The 19,215-nt window shown below is 27.8% G+C and overlaps 5 long non-coding RNA genes across 6 annotated transcripts; all 5 read left to right on the top strand.

Moving 5' to 3' along the window:
• The first annotated feature begins 777 nt into the window (after positions 1 to 777).
• LOC132931374 (uncharacterized) lies at positions 778 to 3,996 on the top strand. 2 transcript variants are annotated; one of them, XR_009662542.1, is made up of 4 exons: positions 778 to 904; positions 2,819 to 2,961; positions 3,271 to 3,413; positions 3,897 to 3,996. It is a non-coding gene; the product is annotated as an uncharacterized LOC132931374 (long non-coding RNA). The 2 variants fall into 2 exon arrangements; XR_009662543.1 differs by lacking the exon at positions 778 to 904 and having other exon boundaries at positions 2,632 to 2,961.
• Positions 3,997 to 4,505: 509 nt separating this feature from the next.
• LOC132931370 (uncharacterized) lies at positions 4,506 to 7,731 on the top strand. Its single transcript, XR_009662538.1, has 4 exons — positions 4,506 to 4,632; positions 6,554 to 6,696; positions 7,006 to 7,148; positions 7,632 to 7,731. It is a non-coding gene; the product is annotated as an uncharacterized LOC132931370 (long non-coding RNA).
• A 509-nt stretch (positions 7,732 to 8,240) lies between these two features.
• On the top strand, positions 8,241 to 11,466 carry LOC132931371 (uncharacterized). Its single transcript, XR_009662539.1, has 4 exons — positions 8,241 to 8,367; positions 10,289 to 10,431; positions 10,741 to 10,883; positions 11,367 to 11,466. It is a non-coding gene; the product is annotated as an uncharacterized LOC132931371 (long non-coding RNA).
• A 509-nt stretch (positions 11,467 to 11,975) lies between these two features.
• Positions 11,976 to 15,194, top strand: LOC132931372 (uncharacterized). The gene is made up of 4 exons (XR_009662540.1): positions 11,976 to 12,102; positions 14,017 to 14,159; positions 14,469 to 14,611; positions 15,095 to 15,194. It is a non-coding gene; the product is annotated as an uncharacterized LOC132931372 (long non-coding RNA).
• Positions 15,195 to 15,703: 509 nt separating this feature from the next.
• Positions 15,704 to 18,922, top strand: LOC132931373 (uncharacterized). The gene is made up of 4 exons (XR_009662541.1): positions 15,704 to 15,830; positions 17,745 to 17,887; positions 18,197 to 18,339; positions 18,823 to 18,922. It is a non-coding gene; the product is annotated as an uncharacterized LOC132931373 (long non-coding RNA).
• Positions 18,923 to 19,215: the final 293 nt, after the last annotated feature.

The following is a 19,215-nucleotide window of genomic DNA, read 5'->3' as shown; positions in this document are numbered from 1 at the left end:
AAAGCAGCAATTTTATGTTAATGTACAAGTGTATTCTTTACTTATATTTTGTTTTACATTAAAACTCAACAAAACATTCTGGTAGATTTGTACTATCTGTTTTATTGCTAAGCATTATAATTATTTCTTTAACCATTATACATATTTAACTGACTATTTGTGTTTTAGATGGCAGTACTGCAGATCATGGAGGCATGCTGAGACATGAATTAACATTTCTATCACTTGGGAAAGTTACAACATTTTCCGTTGAAAATGGAATAGAAGGCACTGCTAATATTAATGGTTTTATGCAACGTGCGTGTAATGGGTATTGGATGTAATTGATATTCAATTAATAGTAGTGTTACAAAAAGTTAGTGTCATAAAACCCTAACCATTATATTAAGTAAATGGTTCTTATTTACCATTATTAACTTCCATATATTTCATTTAGGCTCATACTTGATAATAAACACTATAAAACGTGCTTATATAAAATAATTTTGACTCATATTACAAATTCATATTTTTAGCTGCTCATAAAAATCTCAATTATCAAGTTAGTGTCATGAAACCTAGACAATTAGGTTAAGTAAATGATTCTTATTTACCATTACTAACATCCATATTTGTCATTTAAGCTGATACTTCATAAACACTATAAAACATGTTTTTTTATATGATAATATTGACTGATATTACAAATTCATACTTTGAACTGCCTGTAAAACACTGTATTCTCAACTTATTCTCCAACGGTTATACGTTATTAACTTACTACATTTTTTCAGATGGCAGTATATCAGATCAATCAAGGCATGCTGAGACACGAATTCACATTTCTACCACTAAGGAGAGTATCAACATCCTAGGTTGAAAATGGACTAGAAGATACTGATAATAATATTGGATTTATGCAATGGTTATTGAATATAATTGATACTAAATTAATAGCTGTGAAACAATTGAGATTTGTTAAATATCTGAATAAAATAATAGTAAACAACTTTAGCTTGTATTGTTTATTCTTAAATTTTACCTATGCTATAAATATATTTTATTTTTACTATAATATTTAAATGATCATTATAAAACATTTATAAAACACTCAAATATTAAGTTAATGTTTAGAAGGTTGAACAATAGTTTAAGAAATTTACCATTATTGTCTTTCACGTGTTTCATTTAACCTGGTATTTTGAATACACTATAATACATGTTTTTATATGATAATTTTGACAAATTCCAATTTTAAACTGCTTATAAAACACTCAAAATTATTAAATGTATGCACCGACAGAGGGCGGTAGTGGGGACGACATCCGTCGGCCGATGCCCGATCGCCTCAGAGTAAAACTAGTTGGTTGTGTGCCGTTCGCCGGACGGCCTTTTGACATAATTGACGGTTGTTTTTACTTAGCTATTGGGTGTAGTTGTTGTTCATTTAATAAAGATTTTTGATATTATAAACGAATTGTTCATATTTTATGCCCGAAGTTAACACAAGTAAGTGTCTTGATCCTTGACTACTCGATTACGAAAATGATTCTAATTTATAATTTTTAACTTGCACATGTTTCATTTAACCTGATATTTTTACTTCATAAAAACTATAAAATATGATTTTACAAGTTAATTTTGACGAATAATACAAATTAATATTTTTAGATTCTGAACGGAGTGATGATTGTATTGATTTTACAATGATGTTTGTATTATTTTTGTGTCCGTCATCACTTTTTGGAGTAGTAATAATGCTTCGTTTTTGACTTCAGCCCCTCTTTGAAAAGACAAAATCGATTTTTTGATTTTGCTGCAAGTCAAAAACGAATCATTGTAAATACTTGAAATTTTCAACAAACGTTTATATTAGCGTTATCTATTTGCGATTAAATTTTCAAAATATTTTGACATTTTTTAAGCTACTTATAGATAATTGAAACTTATCGTAGTAAAAAATAAATCAAAAATCGTTAGTCACAATTATTGTTTATAAGCATTTAAAGTTCAAATGTTTAGAAAATATATCAAAATCACGAAAATTTGCAAAGAATTTTGAAGTTGAAAATTCATAAAATCTTTGTGATTTATACTTAAGGTTGGATATACTAGGTTATCCATAAGTTTTCCTTCAAGTAACAGTAAAAAAATAAATCCATTGTCAATATAGAAAACATTTTATGTGCGTATGAAATATAATTTTTTACGAAATCGCGTAAAATAACGATATATTACAATTTAAATATAGGTAATAATATAATATATCCAACTAATTATCATTGACTGACAAATCATCTCCGTTCAGAATCGTTTTTCGTATACAATCCTACCCGTCGTTGCATTCAAATTTAACACATCCATTATAGTGACCAGTGACCTACTCACCATCTCTACTATACACCGGAGCGATACCCACTTTTTTCGTATTGAAAAGGAGCAAATTTTCGGTTGTACAAATAGTCACACTTATAATAGGTACATTTTATATTCTACAAAACATTCTGGTATATTTGTAGGTACTATCTTTTATGGCTTATCATAATTATTATTTCTTATCGTCTGTTATATAATATTATGTCTATATTTCCTATCATTTTGCAGTTTTACATTCGTATTTGTATTTGAGTTTCAACTGTAAATTGTTTTCAAGAATTTTGTAATAAAAATGAAGTGTTTGTCTGTTAGTTTATGTTTTGATTGTTTCCATTTAAAAAATTATTCAGTGTTGTCCACGTACTAGTTGTTATATAAAAATTGTTGTCCTCCTTACGGTGTCTAGTAGCGACATTTTATCCTCCAACCATTATACATATTTAACTTACTATTTTTTTTTTAGATGGCAGTACAGCAGATCATTCAATACATGCCGAGACATGAATTCACATTTCTACCACTATGCTAAATATCAATATCCTACGTTGAAAATGTACTAGACGATACTGCTAATAACAAGGGTTTTGTGCAACGTGCGTGTAATGGGTATTGAATTTAATTGATATTAAATTAATAGTAGTGTAACAAAAAGTCAGTGTCATGAAACCCTGACCATTAGATTATAAGCAAATGATTCTAATTTTCAATAATTGACATTCAAATATTACATTTAAGCTGATACTTCACAAACACAATAAAAAATGATTTAATATCATAATTTTGACATGATTTTACATGGTAATTTAAACAAATATTACAAAGTCATACTTTGAACTGCTTGTAAAACACTGTATTCTCAAGTTATTCTCCAACCACTATACACATAATATTTAACTGACTATTTTTTATTTTTAGATGGCAGTACAGCAGATCACTCAATACATGCTGAGACATGAATTCACATTTCTACCACTATGCAAAACATCAACATCCTACGTTGAAAATGGACTAGACAGTACTGCTAATAATAATGGTTTTGTGCAACGTGCGTGTAATGGGTATTGAATTTAATTGATATTAAATTAATAGTAGTGTAACAAAAAGTCAGTGTCATGAAACTCTGATCATTAGATTATAAGCAAATGATTCTAACTTTCAATAATTGACATTCAAATATTACATTTAAGCTGATACTTCATAAACACAATAAAACATGATTTTACATGGTAATTTTACAAAGTCATATTTTTAACTGTTTATAAAACACTCAATTCTCATGTTAGTGTCTAGAAACCTTGACTACTAAATTATGACAATGATTCTTATTGTATACGTTATACAAGTATTACAAACTCTTATTATTTTAATATTGAAAAGCAGCAATTTTATGTTAATGTACAAGTGTATTCTTTACTTATATTTTGTTTTACATTAAAACTCAACAAAACATTCTGGTAGATTTGTACTATCTGTTTTATTGCTAAGCATTATAATTATTTCTTTAACCATTATACATATTTAACTGACTATTTGTGTTTTAGATGGCAGTACTGCAGATCACTGGAGGCATGCTGAGACATGAATTAACATTTCTATCACTTGGGAAAGTTACAACATTTTCCGTTGAAAATGGAATAGAAGGCACTGCTAATATTAATGGTTTTATGCAACGTGCGTGTAATGGGTATTGGATGTAATTGATATTCAATTAATAGTAGTGTTACAAAAAGTTAGTGTCATAAAACCCTAACCATTATATTAAGTAAATGGTTCTTATTTACCATTATTAACTTCCATATATTTCATTTAGGCTCATACTTGATAATAAACACTATAAAACGTGCTTATATATCATAATTTTGACTCATATTACAAATTCATATTTTTAGCTGCTCATAAAAATCTCAATTATCAAGTTAGTGTCATGAAACCTAGACAATTAGGTTAAGTAAATGATTCTTATTTACCATTACTAACATCCATATTTGTCATTTAAGCTGATACTTCATAAACACTATAAAACATGTTTTTTATATGATAATATTGACTGATATTACAAATTCATACTTTGAACTGCCTGTAAAACACTGTATTCTCAACTTATTCTCCAACGGTTATACGTTATTAACTTACTACATTTTTTCAGATGGCAGTATATCAGATCAATCAAGGCATGCTGAGACACGAATTCACATTTCTACCACTAAGGAGAGTATCAACATCCTAGGTTGAAAATGGACTAGAAGATACTGATAATAATATTGGATTTATGCAATGGTTATTGAATATAATTGATACTAAATTAATAGCTGTGAAACAATTGAGATTTGTTAAATATCTGAATAAAATAATAGTAAACAACTTTAGCTTGTATTGTTTATTCTTAAATTTTACCTATGCTATAAATATATTTTATTTTTACTATAATATTTAAATGATCATTATAAAACATTTATAAAACACTCAAATATTAAGTTAATGTTTAGAAGGTTGAACAATAGTTTAAGAAATTTACCATTATTGTCTTTCACGTGTTTCATTTAACCTGGTATTTTGAATACACTATAATACATGTTTTTATATGATAATTTTGACAAATTCCAATTTTAAACTGCTTATAAAACACTCAAAATTATTAAATGTATGCACCGACAGAGGGCGGTAGTGGGGACGACATCCGTCGGCCGATGCCCGATCGCCTCAGAGTAAAACTAGTTGGTTGTGTGCCGTTCGCCGGACGGCCTTTTGACATAATTGACGGTTGTTTTTACTTAGCTATTGGGTGTAGTTGTTGTTCATTTAATAAAGATTTTTGATATTATAAACGAATTGTTCATATTTTATGCCCGAAGTTAACACAAGTAAGTGTCTTGATCCTTGACTACTCGATTACGAAAATGATTCTAATTTATAATTTTTAACTTGCACATGTTTCATTTAACCTGATATTTTTACTTCATAAAAACTATAAAATATGATTTTACAAGTTAATTTTGACGAATAATACAAATTAATATTTTTAGATTCTGAACGGAGTGATGAATGTATTGATTTTACAATGATGTTTGTATTATTTTTGTGTCCGTCATCACTTTTTGGAGTAGTAATAACGCTTCGTTTTTGACTTCAGCCCCTCTTTGAAAAGACAAAATCGATTTTTTGATTTTGCTGCAAGTCAAAAACGAATCATTGTAAATACTTGAAATTTTCAACAAACGTTTATATTAGCGTTATCTATTTGCGATTAAATTTTCAAAATATTTTGACATTTTTTAAGCTACTTATAGTTTATAGATAATTGAAACTTATCGTAGTAAAAAATAAATCAAAAATCGTTAGTCACAATTATTGTTTATAAGCATTTAAAGTTCAAATGTTTAGAAAATATATCAAAATCACGAAAATTTGCAAAGAATTTTGAAGTTGAAAATTCATAAAATCTTTGTGATTTATACTTAAGGTTGGATATACTAGGTTATCCATAAGTTTTCCTTCAAGTAACAGTAAAAAAATAAATCCATTGTCAATATAGAAAACATTTTATGTGCGTATGAAATATAATTTTTTACGAAATCGCGTAAAATAACGATATATTACAATTTAAATATAGGTAATAATATAATATATCCAACTAATTATCATTGACTGACAAATCATCTCCGTTCAGAATCGTTTTTCGTATACAATCCTACCCGTCGTTGCATTCAAATTTAACACATCCATTATAGTGACCAGTGACCTACTCACCATCTCTACTATACACCGGAGCGATACCCACTTTTTTCGTATTGAAAAGGAGCAAATTTTCGGTTGTACAAATAGTCACACTTATAATAGGTACATTTTATATTCTACAAAACATTCTGGTATATTTGTAGGTACTATCTTTTATGGCTTATCATAATTATTATTTCTTATCGTCTGTTATATAATATTATGTCTATATTTCCTATCATTTTGCAGTTTTACATTCGTATTTGTATTTGAGTTTCAACTGTAAATTGTTTTCAAGAATTTTGTAATAAAAATGAAGTGTTTGTCTGTTAGTTTATGTTTTGATTGTTTCCATTTAAAAAATTATTCAGTGTTGTCCACGTACTAGTTGTTATATAAAAATTGTTGTCCTCCTTACGGTGTCTAGTAGCGACATTTTATCCTCCAACCATTATACATATTTAACTTACTATTTTTTTTTTAGATGGCAGTACAGCAGATCATTCAATACATGCCGAGACATGAATTCACATTTCTACCACTATGCTAAATATCAATATCCTACGTTGAAAATGTACTAGACGATACTGCTAATAACAAGGGTTTTGTGCAACGTGCGTGTAATGGGTATTGAATTTAATTGATATTAAATTAATAGTAGTGTAACAAAAAGTCAGTGTCATGAAACCCTGACCATTAGATTATAAGCAAATGATTCTAATTTTCAATAATTGACATTCAAATATTACATTTAAGCTGATACTTCACAAACACAATAAAAAATGATTTAATATCATAATTTTGACATGATTTTACATGGTAATTTAAACAAATATTACAAAGTCATACTTTGAACTGCTTGTAAAACACTGTATTCTCAAGTTATTCTCCAACCACTATACACATAATATTTAACTGACTATTTTTTATTTTTAGATGGCAGTACAGCAGATCACTCAATACATGCTGAGACATGAATTCACATTTCTACCACTATGCAAAACATCAACATCCTACGTTGAAAATGGACTAGACAGTACTGCTAATAATAATGGTTTTGTGCAACGTGCGTGTAATGGGTATTGAATTTAATTGATATTAAATTAATAGTAGTGTAACAAAAAGTCAGTGTCATGAAACTCTGATCATTAGATTATAAGCAAATGATTCTAACTTTCAATAATTGACATTCAAATATTACATTTAAGCTGATACTTCATAAACACAATAAAACATGATTTTACATGGTAATTTTACAAAGTCATATTTTTAACTGTTTATAAAACACTCAATTCTCATGTTAGTGTCTAGAAACCTTGACTACTAAATTATGACAATGATTCTTATTGTATACGTTATACAAGTATTACAAACTCTTATTATTTTAATATTGAAAAGCAGCAATTTTATGTTAATGTACAAGTGTATTCTTTACTTATATTTTGTTTTACATTAAAACTCAACAAAACATTCTGGTAGATTTGTACTATCTGTTTTATTGCTAAGCATTATAATTATTTCTTTAACCATTATACATATTTAACTGACTATTTGTGTTTTAGATGGCAGTACTGCAGATCACTGGAGGCATGCTGAGACATGAATTAACATTTCTATCACTTGGGAAAGTTACAACATTTTCCGTTGAAAATGGAATAGAAGGCACTGCTAATATTAATGGTTTTATGCAACGTGCGTGTAATGGGTATTGGATGTAATTGATATTCAATTAATAGTAGTGTTACAAAAAGTTAGTGTCATAAAACCCTAACCATTATATTAAGTAAATGGTTCTTATTTACCATTATTAACTTCCATATATTTCATTTAGGCTCATACTTGATAATAAACACTATAAAACGTGCTTATATATCATAATTTTGACTCATATTACAAATTCATATTTTTAGCTGCTCATAAAAATCTCAATTATCAAGTTAGTGTCATGAAACCTAGACAATTAGGTTAAGTAAATGATTCTTATTTACCATTACTAACATCCATATTTGTCATTTAAGCTGATACTTCATAAACACTATAAAACATGTTTTTTATATGATAATATTGACTGATATTACAAATTCATACTTTGAACTGCCTGTAAAACACTGTATTCTCAACTTATTCTCCAACGGTTATACGTTATTAACTTACTACATTTTTTCAGATGGCAGTATATCAGATCAATCAAGGCATGCTGAGACACGAATTCACATTTCTACCACTAAGGAGAGTATCAACATCCTAGGTTGAAAATGGACTAGAAGATACTGATAATAATATTGGATTTATGCAATGGTTATTGAATATAATTGATACTAAATTAATAGCTGTGAAACAATTGAGATTTGTTAAATATCTGAATAAAATAATAGTAAACAACTTTAGCTTGTATTGTTTATTCTTAAATTTTACCTATGCTATAAATATATTTTATTTTTACTATAATATTTAAATGATCATTATAAAACATTTATAAAACACTCAAATATTAAGTTAATGTTTAGAAGGTTGAACAATAGTTTAAGAAATTTACCATTATTGTCTTTCACGTGTTTCATTTAACCTGGTATTTTGAATACACTATAATACATGTTTTTATATGATAATTTTGACAAATTCCAATTTTAAACTGCTTATAAAACACTCAAAATTATTAAATGTATGCACCGACAGAGGGCGGTAGTGGGGACGACATCCGTCGGCCGATGCCCGATCGCCTCAGAGTAAAACTAGTTGGTTGTGTGCCGTTCGCCGGACGGCCTTTTGACATAATTGACGGTTGTTTTTACTTAGCTATTGGGTGTAGTTGTTGTTCATTTAATAAAGATTTTTGATATTATAAACGAATTGTTCATATTTTATGCCCGAAGTTAACACAAGTAAGTGTCTTGATCCTTGACTACTCGATTACGAAAATGATTCTAATTTATAATTTTTAACTTGCACATGTTTCATTTAACCTGATATTTTTACTTCATAAAAACTATAAAATATGATTTTACAAGTTAATTTTGACGAATAATACAAATTAATATTTTTAGATTCTGAACGGAGTGATGAATGTATTGATTTTACAATGATGTTTGTATTATTTTTGTGTCCGTCATCACTTTTTGGAGTAGTAATAACGCTTCGTTTTTGACTTCAGCCCCTCTTTGAAAAGACAAAATCGATTTTTTGATTTTGCTGCAAGTCAAAAACGAATCATTGTAAATACTTGAAATTTTCAACAAACGTTTATATTAGCGTTATCTATTTGCGATTAAATTTTCAAAATATTTTGACATTTTTTAAGCTACTTATAGTTTATAGATAATTGAAACTTATCGTAGTAAAAAATAAATCAAAAATCGTTAGTCACAATTATTGTTTATAAGCATTTAAAGTTCAAATGTTTAGAAAATATATCAAAATCACGAAAATTTGCAAAGAATTTTGAAGTTGAAAATTCATAAAATCTTTGTGATTTATACTTAAGGTTGGATATACTAGGTTATCCATAAGTTTTCCTTCAAGTAACAGTAAAAAAATAAATCCATTGTCAATATAGAAAACATTTTATGTGCGTATGAAATATAATTTTTTACGAAATCGCGTAAAATAACGATATATTACAATTTAAATATAGGTAATAATATAATATATCCAACTAATTATCATTGACTGACAAATCATCTCCGTTCAGAATCGTTTTTCGTATACAATCCTACCCGTCGTTGCATTCAAATTTAACACATCCATTATAGTGACCAGTGACCTACTCACCATCTCTACTATACACCGGAGCGATACCCACTTTTTTCGTATTGAAAAGGAGCAAATTTTCGGTTGTACAAATAGTCACACTTATAATAGGTACATTTTATATTCTACAAAACATTCTGGTATATTTGTAGGTACTATCTTTTATGGCTTATCATAATTATTATTTCTTATCGTCTGTTATATAATATTATGTCTATATTTCCTATCATTTTGCAGTTTTACATTCGTATTTGTATTTGAGTTTCAACTGTAAATTGTTTTCAAGAATTTTGTAATAAAAATGAAGTGTTTGTCTGTTAGTTTATGTTTTGATTGTTTCCATTTAAAAAATTATTCAGTGTTGTCCACGTACTAGTTGTTATATAAAAATTGTTGTCCTCCTTACGGTGTCTAGTAGCGACATTTTATCCTCCAACCATTATACATATTTAACTTACTATTTTTTTTTTAGATGGCAGTACAGCAGATCATTCAATACATGCCGAGACATGAATTCACATTTCTACCACTATGCTAAATATCAATATCCTACGTTGAAAATGTACTAGACGATACTGCTAATAACAAGGGTTTTGTGCAACGTGCGTGTAATGGGTATTGAATTTAATTGATATTAAATTAATAGTAGTGTAACAAAAAGTCAGTGTCATGAAACCCTGACCATTAGATTATAAGCAAATGATTCTAATTTTCAATAATTGACATTCAAATATTACATTTAAGCTGATACTTCACAAACACAATAAAAAATGATTTAATATCATAATTTTGACATGATTTTACATGGTAATTTAAACAAATATTACAAAGTCATACTTTGAACTGCTTGTAAAACACTGTATTCTCAAGTTATTCTCCAACCACTATACACATAATATTTAACTGACTATTTTTTATTTTTAGATGGCAGTACAGCAGATCACTCAATACATGCTGAGACATGAATTCACATTTCTACCACTATGCAAAACATCAACATCCTACGTTGAAAATGGACTAGACAGTACTGCTAATAATAATGGTTTTGTGCAACGTGCGTGTAATGGGTATTGAATTTAATTGATATTAAATTAATAGTAGTGTAACAAAAAGTCAGTGTCATGAAACTCTGATCATTAGATTATAAGCAAATGATTCTAACTTTCAATAATTGACATTCAAATATTACATTTAAGCTGATACTTCATAAACACAATAAAACATGATTTTACATGGTAATTTTACAAAGTCATATTTTTAACTGTTTATAAAACACTCAATTCTCATGTTAGTGTCTAGAAACCTTGACTACTAAATTATGACAATGATTCTTATTGTATACGTTATACAAGTATTACAAACTCTTATTATTTTAATATTGAAAAGCAGCAATTTTATGTTAATGTACAAGTGTATTCTTTACTTATATTTTGTTTTACATTAAAACTCAACAAAACATTCTGGTAGATTTGTACTATCTGTTTTATTGCTAAGCATTATAATTATTTCTTTAACCATTATACATATTTAACTGACTATTTGTGTTTTAGATGGCAGTACTGCAGATCACTGGAGGCATGCTGAGACATGAATTAACATTTCTATCACTTGGGAAAGTTACAACATTTTCCGTTGAAAATGGAATAGAAGGCACTGCTAATATTAATGGTTTTATGCAACGTGCGTGTAATGGGTATTGGATGTAATTGATATTCAATTAATAGTAGTGTTACAAAAAGTTAGTGTCATAAAACCCTAACCATTATATTAAGTAAATGGTTCTTATTTACCATTATTAACTTCCATATATTTCATTTAGGCTCATACTTGATAATAAACACTATAAAACGTGCTTATATATCATAATTTTGACTCATATTACAAATTCATATTTTTAGCTGCTCATAAAAATCTCAATTATCAAGTTAGTGTCATGAAACCTAGACAATTAGGTTAAGTAAATGATTCTTATTTACCATTACTAACATCCATATTTGTCATTTAAGCTGATACTTCATAAACACTATAAAACATGTTTTTTATATGATAATATTGACTGATATTACAAATTCATACTTTGAACTGCCTGTAAAACACTGTATTCTCAACTTATTCTCCAACGGTTATACGTTATTAACTTACTACATTTTTTCAGATGGCAGTATATCAGATCAATCAAGGCATGCTGAGACACGAATTCACATTTCTACCACTAAGGAGAGTATCAACATCCTAGGTTGAAAATGGACTAGAAGATACTGATAATAATATTGGATTTATGCAATGGTTATTGAATATAATTGATACTAAATTAATAGCTGTGAAACAATTGAGATTTGTTAAATATCTGAATAAAATAATAGTAAACAACTTTAGCTTGTATTGTTTATTCTTAAATTTTACCTATGCTATAAATATATTTTATTTTTACTATAATATTTAAATGATCATTATAAAACATTTATAAAACACTCAAATATTAAGTTAATGTTTAGAAGGTTGAACAATAGTTTAAGAAATTTACCATTATTGTCTTTCACGTGTTTCATTTAACCTGGTATTTTGAATACACTATAATACATGTTTTTATATGATAATTTTGACAAATTCCAATTTTAAACTGCTTATAAAACACTCAAAATTATTAAATGTATGCACCGACAGAGGGCGGTAGTGGGGACGACATCCGTCGGCCGATGCCCGATCGCCTCAGAGTAAAACTAGTTGGTTGTGTGCCGTTCGCCGGACGGCCTTTTGACATAATTGACGGTTGTTTTTACTTAGCTATTGGGTGTAGTTGTTGTTCATTTAATAAAGATTTTTGATATTATAAACGAATTGTTCATATTTTATGCCCGAAGTTAACACAAGTAAGTGTCTTGATCCTTGACTACTCGATTACGAAAATGATTCTAATTTATAATTTTTAACTTGCACATGTTTCATTTAACCTGATATTTTTACTTCATAAAAACTATAAAATATGATTTTACAAGTTAATTTTGACGAATAATACAAATTAATATTTTTAGATTCTGAACGGAGTGATGAATGTATTGATTTTACAATGATGTTTGTATTATTTTTGTGTCCGTCATCACTTTTTGGAGTAGTAATAACGCTTCGTTTTTGACTTCAGCCCCTCTTTGAAAAGACAAAATCGATTTTTTGATTTTGCTGCAAGTCAAAAACGAATCATTGTAAATACTTGAAATTTTCAACAAACGTTTATATTAGCGTTATCTATTTGCGATTAAATTTTCAAAATATTTTGACATTTTTTAAGCTACTTATAGATAATTGAAACTTATCGTAGTAAAAAATAAATCAAAAATCGTTAGTCACAATTATTGTTTATAAGCATTTAAAGTTCAAATGTTTAGAAAATATATCAAAATCACGAAAATTTGCAAAGAATTTTGAAGTTGAAAATTCATAAAATCTTTGTGATTTATACTTAAGGTTGGATATACTAGGTTATCCATAAGTTTTCCTTCAAGTAACAGTAAAAAAATAAATCCATTGTCAATATAGAAAACATTTTATGTGCGTATGAAATATAATTTTTTACGAAATCGCGTAAAATAACGATATATTACAATTTAAATATAGGTAATAATATAATATATCCAACTAATTATCATTGACTGACAAATCATCTCCGTTCAGAATCGTTTTTCGTATACAATCCTACCCGTCGTTGCATTCAAATTTAACACATCCATTATAGTGACCAGTGACCTACTCACCATCTCTACTATACACCGGAGCGATACCCACTTTTTTCGTATTGAAAAGGAGCAAATTTTCGGTTGTACAAATAGTCACACTTATAATAGGTACATTTTATATTCTACAAAACATTCTGGTATATTTGTAGGTACTATCTTTTATGGCTTATCATAATTATTATTTCTTATCGTCTGTTATATAATATTATGTCTATATTTCCTATCATTTTGCAGTTTTACATTCGTATTTGTATTTGAGTTTCAACTGTAAATTGTTTTCAAGAATTTTGTAATAAAAATGAAGTGTTTGTCTGTTAGTTTATGTTTTGATTGTTTCCATTTAAAAAATTATTCAGTGTTGTCCACGTACTAGTTGTTATATAAAAATTGTTGTCCTCCTTACGGTGTCTAGTAGCGACATTTTATCCTCCAACCATTATACATATTTAACTTACTATTTTTTTTTTAGATGGCAGTACAGCAGATCATTCAATACATGCCGAGACATGAATTCACATTTCTACCACTATGCTAAATATCAATATCCTACGTTGAAAATGTACTAGACGATACTGCTAATAACAAGGGTTTTGTGCAACGTGCGTGTAATGGGTATTGAATTTAATTGATATTAAATTAATAGTAGTGTAACAAAAAGTCAGTGTCATGAAACCCTGACCATTAGATTATAAGCAAATGATTCTAATTTTCAATAATTGACATTCAAATATTACATTTAAGCTGATACTTCACAAACACAATAAAAAATGATTTAATATCATAATTTTGACATGATTTTACATGGTAATTTAAACAAATATTACAAAGTCATACTTTGAACTGCTTGTAAAACACTGTATTCTCAAGTTATTCTCCAACCACTATACACATAATATTTAACTGACTATTTTTTATTTTTAGATGGCAGTACAGCAGATCACTCAATACATGCTGAGACATGAATTCACATTTCTACCACTATGCAAAACATCAACATCCTACGTTGAAAATGGACTAGACAGTACTGCTAATAATAATGGTTTTGTGCAACGTGCGTGTAATGGGTATTGAATTTAATTGATATTAAATTAATAGTAGTGTAACAAAAAGTCAGTGTCATGAAACTCTGATCATTAGATTATAAGCAAATGATTCTAACTTTCAATAATTGACATTCAAATATTACATTTAAGCTGATACTTCATAAACACAATAAAACATGATTTTACATGGTAATTTTACAAAGTCATATTTTTAACTGTTTATAAAACACTCAATTCTCATGTTAGTGTCTAGAAACCTTGACTACTAAATTATGACAATGATTCTTATTGTATACGTTATACAAGTATTACAAACTCTTATTATTTTAATATTGAAAAGCAGCAATTTTATGTTAATGTACAAGTGTATTCTTTACTTATATTTTGTTTTACATTAAAACTCAACAAAACATTCTGGTAGATTTGTACTATCTGTTTTATTGCTAAGCATTATAATTATTTCTTTAACCATTATACATATTTAACTGACTATTTGTGTTTTAGATGGCAGTACTGCAGATCACTGGAGGCATGCTGAGACATGAATTAACATTTCTATCACTTGGGAAAGTTACAACATTTTCCGTTGAAAATGGAATAGAAGGCACTGCTAATATTAATGGTTTTATGCAACGTGCGTGTAATGGGTATTGGATGTAATTGATATTCAATTAATAGTAGTGTTACAAAAAGTTAGTGTCATAAAACCCTAACCATTATATTAAGTAAATGGTTCTTATTTACCATTATTAACTTCCATATATTTCATTTAGGCTCATACTTGATAATAAACACTATAAAACGTGCTTATATATCATAATTTTGACTCATATTACAAATTCATATTTTTAGCTGCTCATAAAAATCTCAATTATCAAGTTAGTGTCATGAAACCTAGACAATTAGGTTAAGTAAATGATTCTTATTTACCATTACTAACATCCATATTTGTCATTTAAGCTGATACTTCATAAACACTATAAAACATGTTTTTTATATGATAATATTGACTGATATTACAAATTCATACTTTGAACTGCCTGTAAAACACTGTATTCTCAACTTATTCTCCAACGGTTATACGTTATTAACTTACTACATTTTTTCAGATGGCAGTATATCAGATCAATCAAGGCATGCTGAGACACGAATTCACATTTCTACCACTAAGGAGAGTATCAACATCCTAGGTTGAAAATGGACTAGAAGATACTGATAATAATATTGGATTTATGCAATGGTTATTGAATATAATTGATACTAAATTAATAGCTGTGAAACAATTGAGATTTGTTAAATATCTGAATAAAATAATAGTAAACAACTTTAGCTTGTATTGTTTATTCTTAAATTTTACCTATGCTATAAATATATTTTATTTTTACTATAATATTTAAATGATCATTATAAAACATTTATAAAACACTCAAATATTAAGTTAATGTTTAGAAGGTTGAACAATAGTTTAAGAAATTTACCATTATTGTCTTTCACGTGTTTCATTTAACCTGGTATTTTGAATACACTATAATACATGTTTTTATATGATAATTTTGACAAATTCCAATTTTAAACTGCTTATAAAACACTCAAAATTATTAAATGTATGCACCGACAGAGGGCGGTAGTGGGGACGACATCCGTCGGCCGATGCCCGATCGCCTCAGAGTAAAACTAGTTGGTTGTGTGCCGTTCGCCGGACGGCCTTTTGACATAATTGACGGTTGTTTTTACTTAGCTATTGGGTGTAGTTGTTGTTCATTTAATAAAGATTTTTGATATTATAAACGAATTGTTCATATTTTATGCCCGAAGTTAACACAAGTAAGTGTCTTGATCCTTGACTACTCGATTACGAAAATGATTCTAATTTATAATTTTTAACTTGCACATGTTTCATTTAACCTGATATTTTTACTTCATAAAAACTATAAAATATGATTTTACAAGTTAATTTTGACGAATAATACAAATTAATATTTTTAGATTCTGAACGGAGTGATGAATGTATTGATTTTACAATGATGTTTGTATTATTTTTGTGTCCGTCATCACTTTTTGGAGTAGTAATAACGCTTCGTTTTTGACTTCAGCCCCTCTTTGAAAAGACAAAATCGATTTTTTGATTTTGCTGCAAGTCAAAAACGAATCATTGTAAATACTTGAAATTTTCAACAAACGTTTATATTAGCGTTATCTATTTGCGATTAAATTTTCAAAATATTTTGACATTTTTTAAGCTACTTATAGATAATTGAAACTTATCGTAGTAAAAAATAAATCAAAAATCGTTAGTCACAATTATTGTTTATAAGCATTTAAAGTTCAAATGTTTAGAAAATATATCAAAATCACGAAAATTTGCAAAGAATTTTGAAGTTGAAAATTCATAAAATCTTTGTGATTTATACTTAAGGTTGGATATACTAGGTTATCCATAAGTTTTCCTTCAAGTAACAGTAAAAAAATAAATCCATTGTCAATATAGAAAACATTTTATGTGCGTATGAAATATAATTTTTTACGAAATCGCGTAAAATAACGATATATTACAATTTAAATATAGGTAATAATATAATATATCCAACTAATTATCATTGACTGACAAATCATCTCCGTTCAGAATCGTTTTTCGTATACAATCCTACCCGTCGTTGCATTCAAATTTAACACATCCATTATAGTGACCAGTGACCTACTCACCATCTCTACTATACACCGGAGCGATACCCACTTTTTTCGTATTGAAAAGGAGCAAATTTTCGGTTGTACAAATAGTCACACTTATAATAGGTACATTTTATATTCTACAAAACATTCTGGTATATTTGTAGGTACTATCTTTTATGGCTTATCATAATTATTATTTCTTATCGTCTGTTATATAATATTATGTCTATATTTCCTATCATTTTGCAGTTTTACATTCGTATTTGTATTTGAGTTTCAACTGTAAATTGTTTTCAAGAATTTTGTAATAAAAATGAAGTGTTTGTCTGTTAGTTTATGTTTTGATTGTTTCCATTTAAAAAATTATTCAGTGTTGTCCACGTACTAGTTGTTATATAAAAATTGTTGTCCTCCTTACGGTGTCTAGTAGCGACATTTTATCCTCCAACCATTATACATATTTAACTTACTATTTTTTTTTTAGATGGCAGTACAGCAGATCATTCAATACATGCCGAGACATGAATTCACATTTCTACCACTATGCTAAATATCAATATCCTACGTTGAAAATGTACTAGACGATACTGCTAATAACAAGGGTTTTGTGCAACGTGCGTGTAATGGGTATTGAATTTAATTGATATTAAATTAATAGTAGTGTAACAAAAAGTCAGTGTCATGAAACCCTGACCATTAGATTATAAGCAAATGATTCTAATTTTCAATAATTGACATTCAAATATTACATTTAAGCTGATACTTCACAAACACAATAAAAAATGATTTAATATCATAATTTTGACATGATTTTACATGGTAATTTAAACAAATATTACAAAGTCATACTTTGAACTGCTTGTAAAACACTGTATTCTCAAGTTATTCTCCAACCACTATACACATAATATTTAACTGACTATTTTTTATTTTTAGATGGCAGTACAGCAGATCACTCAATACATGCTGAGACATGAATTCACATTTCTACCACTATGCAAAACATCAACATCCTACGTTGAAAATGGACTAGACAGTACTGCTAATAATAATGGTTTTGTGCAACGTGCGTGTAATGGGTATTGAATTTAATTGATATTAAATTAATAGTAGTGTAACAAAAAGTCAGTGTCATGAAACTCTGATCATTAGATTATAAGCAAATGATTCTAACTTTCAATAATTGACATTCAAATATTACATTTAAGCTGATACTTCATAAACACAATAAAACATGATTTTACATGGTAATTTTACAAAGTCATATTTTTAACTGTTTATAAAACACTCAATTCTCATGTTAGTGTCTAGAAACCTTGACTACTAAATTATGACAATGATTCTTATTGTATACGTTATACAAGTATTACAAACTCTTATTATTTTAATATTGAAAAGCAGCAATTTTATGTTAATGTACAAGTGTATTCTTTACTTATATTTTGTTTTACATTAAAACTCAACAAAACATTCTGGTAGATTTGTACTATCTGTTTTATTGCTAAGCATTATAATTATTTCTTTAACCATTATACATATTTAACTGACTATTTGTGTTTTAGATGGCAGTACTGCAGATCACTGGAGGCATGCTGAGACATGAATTAACATTTCTATCACTTGGGAAAGTTACAACATTTTCCGTTGAAAATGGAATAGAAGGCACTGCTAATATTAATGGTTTTATGCAACGTGCGTGTAATGGGTATTGGATGTAATTGATATTCAATTAATAGTAGTGTTACAAAAAGTTAGTGTCATAAAACCCTAACCATTATATTAAGTAAATGGTTCTTATTTACCATTATTAACTTCCATATATTTCATTTAGGCTCATACTTGATAATAAACACTATAAAACGTGCTTATATAAAATAATTTTGACTCATATTACAAATTCATATTTTTAGCTGCTCATAAAAATCTCAATTATCAAGTTAGTGTCATGAAACCTA

This window comes from Rhopalosiphum padi, unplaced genomic scaffold (assembly GCF_020882245.1).
Source record: "Rhopalosiphum padi isolate XX-2018 unplaced genomic scaffold, ASM2088224v1 scaffold1, whole genome shotgun sequence".
Taxonomy (NCBI): domain Eukaryota; kingdom Metazoa; phylum Arthropoda; class Insecta; order Hemiptera; family Aphididae; genus Rhopalosiphum; species Rhopalosiphum padi.
Note: the sequence above shows the minus strand (reverse complement) of the source record. Positions and strands in the feature narration are given on the sequence as shown.